Raw genomic sequence first — 18,041 nt, 5'->3', positions numbered from 1 at the left:
GTTCGACCGAGAAGTGCTCTAACAGATTCAACAACCGTTAGTCAAACAAATCAATAATCGAAAACTGAAATAACAATGCAATCTTCTAGTTTCCCACCAACGATACACGCTAGAGCTTTTCAATCCCAAAGAAGACTTTAAACTCAGCGGCCGTAAGAGATTTCACCTAATTAGGTTACTCTCCTCTCCGAAGAGGCGTCTACACCAATAACAACACAACCGATGAAGTTTGCTATCACGAAGGATTAGTTTGCTAGCGATGCAAACTTAGGTATTTATAGATCAAGGAAGTTTGGACACCAAGGAATTTCCAAAACCGAAAATATTCTCAAGATATGCAATAAATAGCAAAATTCGATTTTCATAATTTCTGTAAATAAGATGCTCAAATCTTAATATTGACATTATTCACGTATCCACATTAACCAAATATATTTTCGGTATCTCTAATATTTCTAGAATTATAGAAAACTAGAAAATCTATTTTTGGATAAATTTTTGTGTTCAAAACACAAAACATGCGCAGATTGGTTTGAGATTTCTTGAGTCCGATTGCACATGTTCATAGGGTCGGTTCTCCCTTGTTGCAAATGTGAATAGGATCGTTTCCGCCTTATTTATGGTATAAATTTGTATTTGGTTGCACATGTTCATAGGATCGGTTCCCCACATATATATGGTATCTAACTTATATGTGTTGCACATGTCCATAGGATCGGTTCCCCTTTCTGCTATAAACCTTGTTGCAGATCATACAAGGATCGGTTCCCCTTGATGTACTGCACCCATTACAAGGATAGGTTCCCTTTCCCTTACTAGGGTCGGTTCCCTTTCCCTTACTAGGATCGGTTCCCTTTCCCCAAGGTCAGACATAATCCGATCATACCACAGGTGATTACTTAAGATCGATTTCACTAATAAAAGTCATACCAACACATAAGTCAGGTCTTTGTAAATAGTTTTACCAAGAACACAAACAATTTATGAACGGTTATACTAATCACACATATTGGTTGTTCACAAGATATGCAATGAATAACAATCCAATAATGCCTGGTGGTTTCCTTTTTGATTCACAAACCAAGTTCATGAATTTACTTCCTTAGAACACATGTAAAACATTGTTCCCTAGGATGAAATCCTCACCTTTACCCATATACATAGTCATAATAGCATCCAAAAGATTATGTCGATGTCATATCTACAAAGTTTTAAAGATAAACATTATACTTCATGATTCAATAAATTCCTTAGCACTTTGATCATAATAGTATAACTTTGCATGTTATGTTTTCAATATAAAATATTTGAAAGACACAAGATAGATATGGAACAAGTCAAGTCATAGTTACTAACCTCAAGCTGAAGGATGATGTCTTTGTTGTCTTCAATCCATCTTCAGATCTTTGTGAGTAACTGGAGCACAATACTTCTATCATTTCTAGTTTAACCTATCGAAGTTTATTGTAGTTTACATAATAGCGACTCGAGTTTTGGAACTAAATATGACAACCAATATTGACATACCAACGCTTGGTAGGTTCAACCGAGCAGTGGTCTAACATGGATCCGTAAGTTTTCTTATGTTGAGCATTTCCGATTAAGTTAATCATTGAGATTCTCTTGTAGTTAATTTAATTGAGTTTACTGGGTACAAATTCATGTTTCATGTGATTTGTTAATGTCCAAATAAATCCTTCTTTTCTTGTAAAAGTAAGGTCGCTCTTGTTGTTCTTTTGGGAATGACATTTTATGGGGGAGAGTTCTTAATTGAACTTGTGCTTAGTTGCCGAATCTTTGTTGGGAGTGCGGATGTGGAATATTGTAGGAGTTATCTTGCATCTTTATAAACTCCTTGATGAATACACTAAGTTTCGACTATGGGAAACCATTGAAACAAAGTTGATATGTTCTCTTTTAGTCATGAAGTATATCTTTGAGAATTTCATTATGATCCCGCTAGTTTTCGTACCTTTTCCAATTTATATTGAGAAAAAGGGGGAGAATTATTTTGTAATTCACACAATATATACATATGGTTTACGGATCATTATGTAAGGGGGAGTGGTTCCCATTGTGAGATGATATTGACTAAGGGGGAGTGATACATATCACCGTAATATTGTTGTCAAAGTTGTGATACAATTGAATTTTGATGTTGTGTGATAATACTATGACACTGTATAACAATAAGAAAACAGATCTTGTGGAATTATTGTTATGACTACGGATCTTCAACAACTATGATGCCGAGTTGAACACATTCAGAATCACTGGAGTACTTGGAATGACGAAGAATTCAAGTAATGTTGAAGAACCAAGGAAATCATGAATTTGGATGAGAAGCTACAAAGTTTATTTATTTTGTAATCCATATGTATTGATAGTTTTGTCAGTAAAATTGACAAAGGGGGAGATTGTTAGAGCACTGCTCGGTCGAACTCGCAAGCGTTTCTATCTCAAGCTTGTTTGCCAAGTTTAGTTGTCAAAATTATAAGTCTTAATTTCTAGTATACTTATAGCTATGTATTGGATTACGATAGAATGTGTAGTTGAGCTTTAGACTTCACGGCGTTCATCGATTGAAGACGAATAACTAAAGGGATCTTGTGGAACTTCATCAACAAAAGGTATGTGGAGATTTGAACTCATCTATCACTCGGAAGTCTATTCTATTCTATCTCCTATTGAGACAAAGTCGTATAGCTATATAGACTTTACATTAAATACATTTGATATTTCGAGTTGAGTTTAACTCGCTTATATCTTTATCGAAATATGTGTTGGAAAGCTTTTTGCTTTAACCAAGTTCATCATTATTCTTGACGAAAGTCAAAAGATGATCATGTGAAAATCACCTGATAACATCTTACATGATTTGTGTGAGACAGTCATTTGATGTACACTCGAAATGTTTCGTATTGATAATTCGATCACTTGAAAATTGCTTATAAGCTAATAGTTTGTGTGAGACATCTATTTTCGTCTTCTAAGAATGTTTCAATGATTGAAATGGGAGGTAAGATCTAAAACCCATGTATGGATACATTACGGTTTGTGTACTTAGTGTACGAACTGTTTTGACGGAATTCAGGACCGGAAGTTTGCATACCCATTCGCAAACTTATTCAACTGTTTAAGTCAGGGTACTTAAGTTTGCATACCCGTTCGCAAACTGATTTAACTGTTGAAGTCCGGGAATCAAACGGTTTCAACTGAGTTCGGTCCGGAACTAAAGTTTGCGTACCCGTTTGCAAACTGTCAGATTGTGACCAATGTCCGGAACTTAAGTTTGCGTACCAATTTGCAAACTTAAGTGGTTCAAGTTCGTAAATCGGTTAAGTATGATTTCATACTCATGAAAAAATACATTTATAAATTAAGGAATGCAATCTTTGCAAACCGTGGCTAAAATGTTCATGAACTGATTTTTTTGAATCAATACGATTTTGCTTCAATTGTGTCTTGTATACTTCTATGAGAATATAAACAATTGAAAAACTTTATGAATAATACAATTGGATGCATTTGATTATCAATTGATCTAGAATTGTTAAGATGAACAAGGTTAAGAGAAAAGTTTTCATATGGCTAACTTCGGTTACCTATTATTGAGCCAACTCAATATACACGTTTAGGTACGGTTACCCTGATATACTGAAGATATATTTCATTTGTGTGTAACAAGCTAAAGACTATATAACAGTTGAAAGATATTAGCTTGAATCTAAAATCAAGTTTCATCTAACGGTGAATATTGATTGCTTTGTTCCAAAGTTATCAAACCCTGATTTGAAGACTATATAAGGGAGAGCTCTTGCAACTGGGAAACCTAATCCCCACACCTCTTGTTAGAGCACTGCTCGGCATGATAGACGCATTTATGTGTCTAATTTGTCCTCAATGTTTCGTATTGTTAGTACTTGTTTTCGTCCTTATTATGTTGTTTTGTGTGTTTGTAGGTATTTTTGGAAAATAATTATTGTTGGAAAATTCGGCTCGAAAAGTTGCACGGAGCACCCCCGGAGGACATTTGTTATTCGGACTCTCATCATTGGTTAAGGGGCACTCAATTACTAAGGTACAACCCAGGTCACCCCAAAAAAGGCAGATGTTATTCGCACCCCAGGATCGGATAGGGGGACACCATCTTCAAAAATTTGAATTTTCATTTTGGCGGGAAATTTTCTTCTTCAACTGGCAGATGTTTCCATCGATTTTTGGACGTGATTTTGTGCGATTCAATGGCTGAAACTTTGTGGAAAGATGTGATATAACCATATTAAGCTATTTCAGGTGTTATCTCGGGCCAGAATTGGCTGAATCAAATTGTGGAGCAAAACAGGGAGCACGTCATTGTATGGAGACTGTCACGGGATTTGCATGAGTTGGAATGAGTTTGCGTATGCTAGGATGACTCTAACAACCATCTGGAGTGTGAAGGAGATAAATATAGTAATTTGGCAGCTTCAGAACTCGTGGAGAAATCAAATATCTAAATTATTTTCTAAACAGACAGTGAAGAATAATGGAAGATTATATGAAGTTATGGCGAGATATTTTGGCCCTGTGGAGTATATATAGGGTGTTGGGAACTCAGAGAGGGTCTGTCGAGACTTAGGGAGGTTTAGGGAAGCTCAGAAACAAAGAAAAAAAATTACAGAGAAACTGCTGAGTTGCAGTCGGGGAAGAAGGAGAATAGTGAACTCGATAGTTGAAAACAATCGCAGAAACCGTGGCCTAAACTTTCAAATCCAAACTCTTTGTAACAGTTTTGTAAAAATTATTCCAACAATTAATAAAGTTTGCAACAGTTCACTTTCGTTCTTCCGTTTTTAAAGCGAGTTTTGTAACAATTATAATTGTTACAAACTCACAGTTTCATACCTTTTCACTCTTTTGATCATCTTTTGAGCCATAGACCAATCTTTTGAGACCATGATTGATATGAGGAGCTAAACCCATCCTCTGGGGCGACGGAGGAAGCTATTCTGACAATGAAAAAGTGGTAATTTCTATTTTAAATAATTTTATGCAATTTAAATTATGATTTTTTTTCCTTTTCCTATAACAAAAGAGTTTTTCCAATGATTTTTATTAAGCAATTGTTATTTTAATTGATGGTATATGCTTAACTTTGAGTTCTTGATATTCCATGCTTTCAACTTACAATTACTCTTTTATAAAATCTATTTTTGCAATAATTAGAATCACTTAAATGGGAAATTGCATAATAATAATAATAATATCACTTTGGAATTGATAGAATAGTGGAACCCTTAGCCCCAGTTTCTCCAAAATCTTGACATCACTTTTTGAATCAAATTTGCAATATTTATTTAAATCTAAAAATTCTTTCCTTCACAAATCTGAAAAGAACCTATTATTTACCATTATTACAACAACTTTTGAAAACCCACCAAATTTTGGCGCCGCCGACGCGGATTTGTACTTAGGTAGAATTTTTAGGTTTTTTTTTATTTCATTTGTTCTTTTTACGTTTCTTTGGGTATGTCTTTGTATTACAGGTTTGAAGTTGGATACTAAAGACTTGGAATCAAAGCTTAAAGCCAAAAGAGAAGGAAAAAGACAAAGCAAAAAAAAAAAAAAGCGAAAGAAAAATAAAAAAAAAAGAGATGTTATTTTATTTTTTTTTTAGAGAACTTCCATTTTTTTTAATTATTTATTTTTATTTCTTTTCTTTTGCACTTTCTTTTGGACTTTGGACATTTGGACATTAATTTTTTTTTAAACCCTACAGAAGGGTAGATTAAATATTAAACTGTTTGCAGGGAAGGACGACGATTACAATATCGTCTCGGCCCCTCGGGTTCGTACACAACATAGGAGTTGTGGCCCGAGTCGACGACAACTGTTCTTCCCCCGTCTGGGACGGGAGGTAAGTCTGTCGAAACACTCGCGAATCCCCTGTCAGCGAGTTACTGTATTCCTTCGTTTGCATATATGCTGAGGAACTGAAAACGGTTGTCTTAAATTCCTAGTAAAGGGCAAGGACTGGCCATACAAGATAAGGGTTCGGATTTCATCACCGTTCTCTTCTTGCCCGCCTTAGGAAAACGAAACCAAACGCGAACCTAAGCTTTAAAATTTGGAATAGAACGAGACCTATAGGGTAACGAGCTTAGTAGGAAAGTCGTTCGAAAAATATTGGTTACTCTTTTAGCATACTTCGAAGTTCATGATGGTTTCTGTGAGTTGAATGCGTGACTGCGCCGCCTTGTGATAGCGGTGAGGCCTTGGGTATCAAAGCTCCACTGAGCTTCCCTCGCCTCAATTCAACTTACTTTGACTTGGATTGATTCCAGAAGGGTTTTCTTAAATTGTAACGAATTCCCTTTCGAAGGATTAGAAGCTGGTCTAGAAACAATCTAAGCGAAACCATCATGCTTTTTGTTTGCTAGAAATCAGTAGGTTTGCTGTGGTGGAGTCAGCCTTGTTTGTGTTTGCATAGAACTTCCTTCCTTTTAGGACTTTTCTCTTTTTTTTTTTTTTTTTTTTAAGTGTATGCCAAAGGGCTTGGAAAAGAAATACTTTGGCCGTTTGATTAGTGACGAGCCTAGAAGTTCTTCTTGTGAAACGGGGGCTCGAAGACTCTTCTTTTGAGAGACCCTTTTTGAAACTTCAGTTTTGAAAATCTGTCTCTTCGTGAGGAAGGTACCCCTAGTACTTCAGCTGTGCCAGCGATGGCAACTTTGAAAGATTACATGTTCCCAACTAGGACCAACCGAGCTTCGTGCATTAAATTGCCATCCAATAACTAATTTCGAGATAAAACCTAGTATCTTCAATGATATCCCTATGTTCTTAGGAAAAGATGATGAGAACCCTTATTTTCATATTAGGGACTTTGAGGAAATCTGTGGGACAGTTAGAATAAAAGACCTCACTGATGAAGTTTTGAAACTTAAGATGTTTCCCTTTTCCTTGAGAGATAAAGCCAAGACCTGGCTGAACAACCTACCACCTGAGTCCATTGAAACATGGCAGGAACTTGTTGCTGCTTTCTATATGAAATTCTACCCTAAGCATAAAACTGCAGCTGTTAGGCAGAGAATTAGTGCTAGTGTGCAACAAGAGGGAGAGTCTCTTTATAGGTTTTTAGAGAGATTCAATATCTCCTCCCATGTCCCTCATCCCAGTGTCCCCACCATGGATTTGATAAAATGAAACTTGTTGAGATTATTTATAATGGTTTAGACTATTCGACCAAAGCCATGGTCGAGTCTATGTGCGCTGGTGAGTTCACCAGTAAAAATGTTGATGATGCTTTTACCTTCTTAGGAGCTATCGCTGAAAAATCCCAACAGTGGGAGTCTTGTGTTGAACCCCCTAAAAGACTCTTGGTCAATAGAAGTAGCACCAATGTGGTAGATACAAGCTTCGAGTCAGATGCTAAGTTTGCTGCTTTGTCTAGAAGGTTAGAAGCTTTGGAATTGAATCAGCCTAATTATAGGTCTCTTGTTGAACCTGATGATAGGATTAGAGCCGCTCAAGTCTCTAGTTGTGGAGTAGAGCCCAATAACTCGTTTTGGGAAGGTCATGTTAGTGAAGAACAAGCCCATGCTGTCTATAACAACGCTAGGTTTGAGAACCGTCAGAAGTTTGACCCATACTCAGAAACCTACAACCCTGGTTGGAGAAACCATCCTAATTTTTCTTGGTCTAAGGGCCAGAATCAAGGTCAGTCTAGTAATTCTCAGCCTCCCCCAGGTTTTGGTTATGCTAAGAACTCTTCAGGTCAACCCCAGTTTCAGAACCCTTCGGATAAAAAGATCACAAGTTTAGAAGACACTCTAGCCTCGTTTATTAAAAACTCTGATAAGATCAACCTAATGGTTGCTCAAGGGATAGAAGAAAGTAAAAATATAGGTTATGCTAACTCCCAAGCTATTTCTGAGTTAAAAAACCAGGTTAGTCAGATAAATGAATCTTTGAGGGAAAAAGGTAAGTTTCCTAGTCAAACTCAACCCAATCCTAAAGCAGAGAAATCGTACAATCACGTGAACTCTATTACAACCCTTAGGAGTGGAAAGAAAGTTGACAATAAGGTTGCCATGCCTGATAATGAAAATGCTGTAGTTCACCCTTCTGAGCCAGAAAATGAGGAGACTGATAGAGTCTCTAAAAAGACCAATGAGGGTCCTGATGAGCCCGGCTTTGTTCCCAGAGCCCCGTTCCCCCAGCTGCTAGTTCCAACTAAGAGGGAGTCCAACTTTAATGATATATTGGAGGTTTTTAAGCAGGTAACTATCAACCTTCCACTACTAGATGCAATTAGGCAGATTCCCTCTTATGCCAAGTTCCTTAAGGACTTGTGTACGCGAAAGCGTAAGCTTAGTGTCCAGATGAAAGCCTTCACAGCTAGTCATGTGAGTTCTATTATTCAGAATACCACTACTCCTAAGTATAAAGACCCAGGGTCCCCTACCATTGCTTGTAAAATAGGTAAATACCGTGTTGAGAAAGCGTTGCTTGACTTAGGAGCCAGTGTGAACTTAATTCCGTACCATGTGTACCTTAAGCTAGGACTTGGTGAGATGAAACCTACCCAGGTAACACTTCAGTTAGCTGATAGGTCCGTTAAAGTTCCTCGTGGTGTGATCGAGGATGTTCTCATAGAGGTTGACAAGTTTATTTATCCAGTGGATTTTATTATCCTAGATACCCAACCTGTCCCTGACCCAGAGAACCAAATACCGGTGATTTTAGGTCGCCCGTTTTTAGCCACGTCTAATGCGATCATAAACTGTCGAAATGGTATTGTGAATCTATCTTTTGGTAATATGACTATTGATTTGAATATTTTTAATGTCAATAAGCTACATTCTGAGCTAGATGACACGTGCATTGAAGAGGTTAACATGATAGGAACCTTAGTTCCGAAGTCTGTACCAAACACCAAATCGAAATATCCATTAGAGAGTTGTCTAGCCCGTTTTAGCATGGATTTCGACGATGATAGCAACATTGAACAAGTAAATGCTATGTTGGATTCTATTCCTATGTTAGATACCGATAGATGGAAATCTAGGTTTGAACCATTACTAGCTACCGTATCTACCTTAAGCCCTTATTTCGAAGAGCCTAAAGATCCTCCTAAGTTGGACCCCAATTATGCATTTGTAGGCCCATCTGAGATTTTTCCTATAACTTCCGATTTGGATAGTGATCATGAGATTAGGCCAGTAACCGTGCTTCAACACAATAAGGAAACTCTAGGGATGACCATAGAGGATATGAAACATATAAGTCCTATAGCTAGTATACCTCAAAAGAATTTAGAGGATGAACCACCTGATTATAACTCAGAGAAAGCAATTGACCTTTTTCAGGAACCGGATGGTCTAGAAATTAGGAATATTGTGACTAGTTTATCTAGAGACACCCAAAACCCTAAGTTTGGGGGTAGTAAACTAGAAGAAGCTCTAGAGTATTTTAAATACTCTCCAGATCCGGAAATTCAAGCCATAGTTAAAGGTCTTACGGAGAATAGTGATTACCCTAAATTTGGGGGTAGAGATTGTCAATTATCCCAGTAGAAGTCCCTAACTTGGGACTCAAGCCTAGTGCATCTGAGGTATCGCTTGAGTCTATTCAGACTCAACAACCTGATCTGCCTGATACTGTTCAGGAGGAAATCCATATATTAGAAACCCCATTTTCGGATGAATCTATTTTTCAAGACACTCTTATGAAGCCCAAGTGGAGGCTCTGGATAGATCCGGTTGTCTTGCAAGAAACCTTAGATGAGGATGTTCTCCTTTTGTTTATTTTTCTGAACCAGTGCAGTTGTCCCATATTGGTGTTAGCTCTATTTGGTATTATGGACCCACAACTTTTTCGGCTATTGGCATATGACTTTGGAAGGTGAAGATCCTTTTTGACGTATTTGATGTCTGGCTGAAGACTTTAAACTTAGCACTTCTTGGGAAGTAACCCAATCTCACGCAACACGGTAATATCTTTCCTCAACCCTTTTTGCTTCAAGTGGTAACAATTTCTCCTCGTTCATGCTGTTAATTTTATCATTGAAAACATTAAGGACAATGTTAGATTTAAGTTTGGGGGTATGGGAAAATCTTTTAGTTGCAATAAATAAATACGCTCCAGAGCCTAGAGATTTATGCGTATTCAGGATGGCACTAACTAATCTAAGTGGATGGAAGAATCTTGGTCGTAGGAGTTGAGAAACCAATCTGATTAGATGGAAACATCTATAGAGTCTATTCATAAAAGCACAAAGCTTAGGTGTTAGAAATAACATGATAGTTGCACCATATCTCGTTGAGTCCTTTTCATTTTTTTTTTTCATTTTAAACTATGTTTCTCTAAGTGATTAGGTGGGGCACACGATTCAAGTTGTTACCACTGCTAGGGTGAATTAGAGTGACTGAGTTACTAAAAAAAAAAAAAAAGACCGGACCAGTTAGACCAATCGGAATAAGTATTAACACTTGGATAGCAATATGCGTGTGTTCTCCCTGTTTCCGTCGCCTAAGCAAGCGTGGAATGCAGGACCTGTGGGAACTATCATGTAATCTGCTGACAAGAAGCATGCGCTTGGATCAAAAAGATCTATTCATGCCGTTAAGTTAAAAAAAAATGGTTATTGTTCTGTGTAGTCAACTGCTGGTTCCCTTGTATTTGCCAGTTTGTTGATCTAGATTTAAGTTATTGACCACTGGTTCCCTTGTATATGCCAGTTGTGTCGATATTAATCAGAACGGTATCTCAGTCCATTAGGATAGGTTCATTCTGGCAGTGGCCTTCAGACAGATATGTGAAACATCGATCATTTGGTTAACATCAAAACCATCTACATTTTTCTATTTCCATCTCCTTTTTCTATCCATATGATTAGTTTGACTCCGAATATGATGTCCATAGTGCAACTATCTGAGTAGAGCTCTGTCACTTTATATGAATTTTAGTATGCTTGAGTGTAAACTCGTGTACAACAATTGGAATTTCGCATCAGGGTACTTCCTCCTGTAGTCAGTGATTGTAAGCCAACCAAGGAGATTCTTTAGTGCCTTCCAAGGTTCGACATAGATAGCTAGGGTCTGGAGTAATGGTTTTGCGGGTACACCTCTGGTAAACCCTCCCGAGATTAACTCGGTTTTATTTTTTATTTTTGCTCGAGGACTAGTAAATAATAAGTTTGGGGGTATTTGATAGACGCATTTATGTGTCTAATTTTTCCTCAATGTTTCGTATTGTTAGTACTTGTTTTCGTCATTATTATGTTGTTTTGTGTGTTTTTAGGTATTTTTGGAAAATAATTATTGTTGGAAAATTCGGCTCGAAAAGTTGCACGGAGCACCCCCGGAGGACATTTGTTATTCGGACTCTCATCATTGGTTAAGGGGCACTCAATTACTAAGGGGAAACCCAGGTCACCCCAAAAAGGCAGATGCTATTCGCACCCCAGGATCGGATAGGGGGACACCATCTTCAAAAATTTGAATTTTCATTTTGGCGGGAAATTTTCTTCTTCAACTGGCAGATGTTTCGATCGATTTTTGGACGTGATTTTGTGCGATTCAATGGCTGAAACTTTGTGGAAAGATGTGATGTAACCATATTAAGCTATTTCAGGTGTTATCTCGGGCCAGAATTGGCTGAATCAAATTGTGGAGCAAAACAGGGAGCACGTCATTGTATGGAGACTGTCACGAGATTTGCATGAGTTGGAATGAGTTTGCGTATGCTAGGATGACTCTAAGAACCATATGGAGTGTGAAGGAGATAAATATAGTAATTTCGCAGCTTCAGAACTCGTGGAGAAATCAAATATCTAAATTATTTCCTAAACAGACAGTGAAGAATAATGGAAGATTATATGAAGTTATGGCGAGATATTTTGGCCCTGTGGAGTATATATAGGGTGTTGGGAACTCAGAGAGGGTCTGTCGAGACTTAGGGAGGTTTAGGGAAGCTCAGAAACAAAGAAAAAAATTTATAGAGAAACTTCCGAGTTGCAGCCGGGGAAGAAGGTGAATAGTGAACTCGTAGTTGAAAACAGTCGCAGAAACCGTGGCCTAAACTTTCAAATCCAAACTCTTTGTAACAATTTTGTAACAATTATTCCAACAATTAATAAAGTTTGCAACAGTTCACTTTCGTTCTTCCGTTACAGCGAGTTTTGTAACAATTATAACTTTTACAAACTCACAGTTTCATACCTTTTCACTCTTTTGATCATCTTTTGAGCCATAGACCAATCTTTTGAGACCATGATTGATATGAGGAGCTAAACCCATCCGCTGGGGCGACGGAGGAAGCTATTCTGACAATCAAAAAGTGGTAATTTCTATTTTAAATAATTTATGCAATTTAAATTATGATTTTTTTTCCTAGAACAAATAAGTTTTTCCAATGATTTTTATTAAGCAATTGTTATTTTAATTGATGGCATATGCTTAACTTTGAGTTCTTGATATTCTATGCTTTCAACTTACAATTGCTCTTTTATAAAATCTATTTTTGCAATAATTAGAATCACTTAAATGGGAAATTGCATAATAATAATAATAATAATAATATCACTTTGGAATTGATAGAATAGTGGAACCCTTATCCCCAGTTTCTCCAAAATCTTGACATCACTTTTTGAATCAAATTTGCAATATTTATTTAAATCTAAAAATTCTTTGCTTCACAAGTCTGAAAAGAATCTATTATTTACCACTATTACAACAACTTTTGGAAAACCATCACGGCCGAACTCGCAAGCGTTTCTATCTCAAGCTTGTTTGTCAAGTTTATTTTCCAAAACTATAAGTCTTGATTTCTAGTATACTTATAGCTAAGTCTCGGACTAGGATAGAAAGTTTAGTTGAGCGCTAGACTCCACGGCGTACATCATACAAAGACGAAGAACTACTCAAGGAACTGGTAGAACTTCATCGAAAGGTATATGGAGACTTGAACTTATCTATCACTCAAAAGTCTATCTACTCTATCTCCTATCTTGAGACAAAAGTCGTATTTCTATATAGACTTCGGTTATACACATTTGCTATTTAGAGCAGAGTTTATTTCGCTTATCTATTTCTCGAAATATGTGTTGGTAAGCTTTCGCTTTGGCCAAGTTCATCTTTACAAGTGACGAAAGTCATGTTGATTGTTTCAATCTTTTGAAAATCGCTTTGATAAAAAATAGTGTGTGAATAACCGCTATATAACATCCTCAAAGAATGTTTTAATGATTGAAATAGAGAGCTTAGAATATGTAACCATCTTTGGATATAAGCATATAGTGTGTTCGCACATTAGTGTATACTGTATAAGTCCAAAACCGGGAACCAAATGTATGCATACTTGTGTGTGTACTAAATGGTTGATGGAGACTATATAAGCATGGGTACACGTACGCATACTGGCGGAAGTTCATGACCGTGAATTTCCGTTGAGTTTGGAAATCAAAACCAAATCAATTCGGTTACCTAAGTATGCGTACCCGTACGCATACTGGCGGAAATTTCATGTCCGTGAATTTCAGTTGAGTTTGAAAACCAAAACAAACTCAAATCTGGTTACTTAAGTACGCATACTTAAGTGTGTTACTTTCTAAAATTGGTTTGTTCATGAACTAGAACATTTATATAATAAGGAATGCAATTTGCAAACCGCGGGTATAGTTTTCATGAATCGATTCGAGTGAATCAAAACCAATTTTGCTTCGATTGTGTCTTGTATACTTCTATAAGATCTAAGCAATTGAACAACTATCGAACTAGTTCATTTGAGTTATTTGGAATAGTTATGGTGAAGATGAATATGGTTGATATGAAAGTGTCCATATGGATAACCATTTGGTTAACTACTGTTTAACCAAATAGGTGTACACGTTTAGGTACGGTTACACAAACCTAAATGAACGTGCATTTCATTTGTGTATAACAAGCTAAGATTCGATCTAACGGTTGAAAGATTTTAGCTTGAATCTAATTAGGTTTTCATCTAACGGTGAATACTTAATGCTTTGTTACCAAGGTAGCATTGATTGCAAATCCTGATTTGAAGACTATATAAAGAAGAACTCTAGCAACTGGGAAACCTAATCCCCGCACCTCCCGCATGATACTAGTTGTGTAAGCTAGAGTCTATTCTCCTTTAACCTTAGGTTTCTATTGATATACCGTAGGTTAACGACTTGAAGACTTCATTGGGATTGTGAAGCCAGCCCTAACTATTTTATCTGTAGTTGTGTGATCTGATCTTGCTGTTTCTATCGTATTGATTACAATTGTAAAATTGGCTCGAGATTAATTTCTCCGATAGGCAAGATAGAAAAGTAGTCACAAACATCTTCATCTCATCATTTGTGATTCCGCAATATCTTGTTTCGTTAGTCGATTAAGATTATTGTGAGGTAATTGATAATTCTAAGCTATTCTTTGGGAATATAAGTCCGGGTTATCGATTGGTTCATGTTCACCTTGATTTATTAAAAGACGGAACAAAACTCGTAGGTATTTCTGTGGGAGCCAGATTTATCTATTCTTGTAGAATTTTCTTTGTGATACAGATTTGTTTATAAAAGTCTTCGACTTTGGGTCATATCAACTCTTAGTTGTGGGTGAGATCAGCTAGGGAATCAAGTGCGTAGTACTATGCTGGGATCAGAGATGTAAGGAGCGCAACTGTACCTTGGATCAGTGTGAGATGGATTGGGGTTCAACTACTATCCAGACCGAAGTTAGTTTGTAGTAGTCTAGTGTCTGTAGCGGCTTAATACAGTGTGTGTCCAATCCGGACTAGGTCCCGGGGTTTTTCTGTATTTGAGGTTTCCTCGTTAACAAAACTTCTGGTGTCTGTGTTATTTATTTTCCGCATTATTTTTTGTTATATAATTGAAATATCACAGGTTGTGCGTTGAATCGATCAATTGGTAAATCCAACCTTTGGTTATTGATTGAAATTGATTGATACTTGAACATTGGTCTTTGTTACCGTTAAAGTTAATTTCTCTTGTATTCAATTAGACTCGCAGATTGATATTTGCTTGAGTAAGAATTGAATTGAGAAATTGAGATATAACTCCTTTATATACTTTTCTTAAGATTGAGTCTGACTGTCTAGTTGATTCTCTTGAAAGTATATTGGAGTTAGTCCATACAGATTGCTAAGCGAATTATTGAGTGAGGTTGTTAGACCCACACTTTTTCAATTGATAGCAGAGCAGGCGAACACGTTTAAAGACCTTATAAGTCTGTGTTTGTAGCGATCTGACTCTATGGACAGAAATTCTATCTCCATAAACGTACCACCAGTCTTCGATGGCTCAAACTACTTATGGTGGAAAATCGCTATGCTTGCTTTTCTTCAAGCTCATGATTTTCAAACATGGGTATGTGTTGTTAATGGCTATGATCCTCCGATTAATACAATAGGCGATGTATCTATACCTAAGGATATTAGTAGATATAGTCTAGAAGAAATCCTTGCTGCAAAGCAAAATTCTGACAGCTTAAATGCTTCATACATGCCATTACCACAGATCTTCATCATCATGTGACTACGTGCACAAAGTCTAAACAAGCCTGGGATATCTCAGAAACCGTCTTTGAAGGGAATACCTGTGAAAAAAAGCTAGGATTCAAAATCTAAATTCTTATTGGGAAAACCTTCGTATGGCAGATGAAGATTCATTTGATGAGTTTAATCACAAAGTGTCTGAAATTGTTAACGCATCTTTTGCATTGGGTAAGACTATTCCTGAAAAGGACATTGTGATGAATATTCTCGGATCCCTGCCATCTAGATACGATTCTAAGAAGCATGCCATCGTTGAAGGAAATATTCTCGCAACGCTTTCAAGAAATACTCTGGTTGGGAAGCTAAAGATCTTTGATCATGACCATACATCCAAATCTGGGAAGGATGTTGCTTTCAAAGCACAAAAGAACACTAAATTTCTTGACAAAAGTAAAAGTGTTTGCATCTCTGAAGATGCTCTTTCTGAGGCTGATTCATCAGATGAAGATCTTGACAAGTCAGTCTCGTTTTTCACTAGACAGTTTAGGGATCTTCTTTTGAAGATAAGTAAACGGTTCTCCAGAGATAAATCCAGGCCATAAGTTAAGCCCCATAATCGCGTTCCTCCTAAATACAAGGATAATGATGAGACTGATGACGAGGATATGCCTCAGTGCTTTAAGTGTAAAGGTTTTGGTCATTTTGCAAATGAGTGTCCAAATCGAAAGAAATACACTGGGAACAAAGGTCTTGCTGCAACTCTTGATAAAATATCTCACAACTATGATTCTAATGAAGACGAAAAATAAAGTGTTGCACTTCTTTGTGAAAATATTGATTTTGATAGGTGTAGCAATACATACATCAATCTTGATATTCTTTCAGAAGAGAACTCGACCAATCTGGAATAAAAAATTGACCTTTCCATTGGAAACTCTCTGTCTAATTTTTCAGGATCTACTGTGTGTCTAGAAGCTTGCACATCTCGGATACCTGAATCGTATTCCAGGTTGACATGCTCATATTTTTCACCCAAGGGTCATGAACTATCAAAGTGTTACAAGTACAAACACAAATTGAGACATGTCAACAAACTTCAGCGAAGAGCAAATCGATTAGCAAACAAGCTTAAGCTTTTTAAAAACACCGCAAAGGTATGTAAGATTTTATCTTCGTCAAAGAAGTTAGTGTCCACGGATAATACAAGACCATTGGAAATAAAGTTATGGTCTAAAAACTATTTGAAACAGGGTTCTGTGAATTCCGATCAGAAAAGATGTGACCCACGGATTATTGTTCATCCTAGCACAACTTAAATTGTGTTGGTTAGTGCATCTTGCCTCATGTGCCTGATTAAAAGAGACAAGATTCTGCACATCTCAGACTTTTGAAAAGGAAAATGGTTTTAAATTTGTTTTCTTTTCTTTTTGAGCTTTGCCTGTTTTTGCAAGATTGGAATTTTTCCATATCTAATTGATATTGGAAAGGTCTTCCCTACTTAATCAATAAAATAGGGTTAAAATTGACAAGTCAGCCTTTTATAAGGTATGAGTTGTGCGTACGTGAATCCTTTGAAGTGTACATTCCTTTTTCCTTCCCTGAAACTCTTTTTTAACTTAAGACTGCTTGTTGAAGTATGATTTCCTCTCACAAATCCGTACGTTTATGGATACTCCAAGCATCATGTCTTCTGATGGAAAATATGTTAATATGATTGTTAAGCCATCAATCACAAAGGAAAAAGAAATATCTCTGTTACCTCCAACTTTGAAAACAAAAAGAAGGAATATGAGGAAGCCAAGAGCTATTCCTTCAAATTCTCAGAAGTTTTCTGATGTTCTTGAAGAGTTGAAGGAGACAATAAATGAGATTCAACAAATAAAGTTTTGTGTTTTGAGAACTCTTGAAATTCAGAAGGCCCTGGTTTGACATCTTCAGCCTAGAAGGTTTTTTGGAATTGACTCCTTTCTTCACGAACCATATGTTCCCATGGATGTTGACGACAAGGAGTTCAGGGACGATAATTTTTTTTCCAGAGGTATCAATGTCTAGGAAATCTTCTTATGAGAATTTTATTCTTGTATTTTTAGGAAGAATAACTAGATTTTGGAATAGCCATTATTGTGATTATACATAGCTATGTCCAACGATTTTCATCTTCAATGTTTTTAGGTTTATTTGTTTAAATTCTAAAGTTTGTTTGGAAGATGATTTTTGTAGTATTAATATGGTTTTATATATTGCAAATTGTTGTGGGATATGTGTGTTTGCCTCCGTGAACTATGATTGTCCCATACATGGTCAAAAGTTAAGTCTGTCATATGTCGATATACAAGTATTGATAAAAGATTGAATGAAATTTTGACAAACATAAGTTAAAGCCTTTTATATCATTATGCAAATATTGATGGAAGAAAGGATGAACTTTTGTTTACAAAGATTAAGTCTATTGTATGTCATTGTGCAAATAGTGATGAAATATAGAAAGAATCTTTGTTTATTCCGCATTATTGATCTTCCCTGATCCATATTTTATG

Source organism: Papaver somniferum, unplaced genomic scaffold (assembly GCF_003573695.1).
Source record: "Papaver somniferum cultivar HN1 unplaced genomic scaffold, ASM357369v1 unplaced-scaffold_137, whole genome shotgun sequence".
In the NCBI taxonomy this organism is placed as follows: domain Eukaryota; kingdom Viridiplantae; phylum Streptophyta; class Magnoliopsida; order Ranunculales; family Papaveraceae; genus Papaver; species Papaver somniferum.
The sequence above is the reverse complement of the archived record's forward strand: the minus strand, read 5'-3'. Positions refer to the sequence as shown.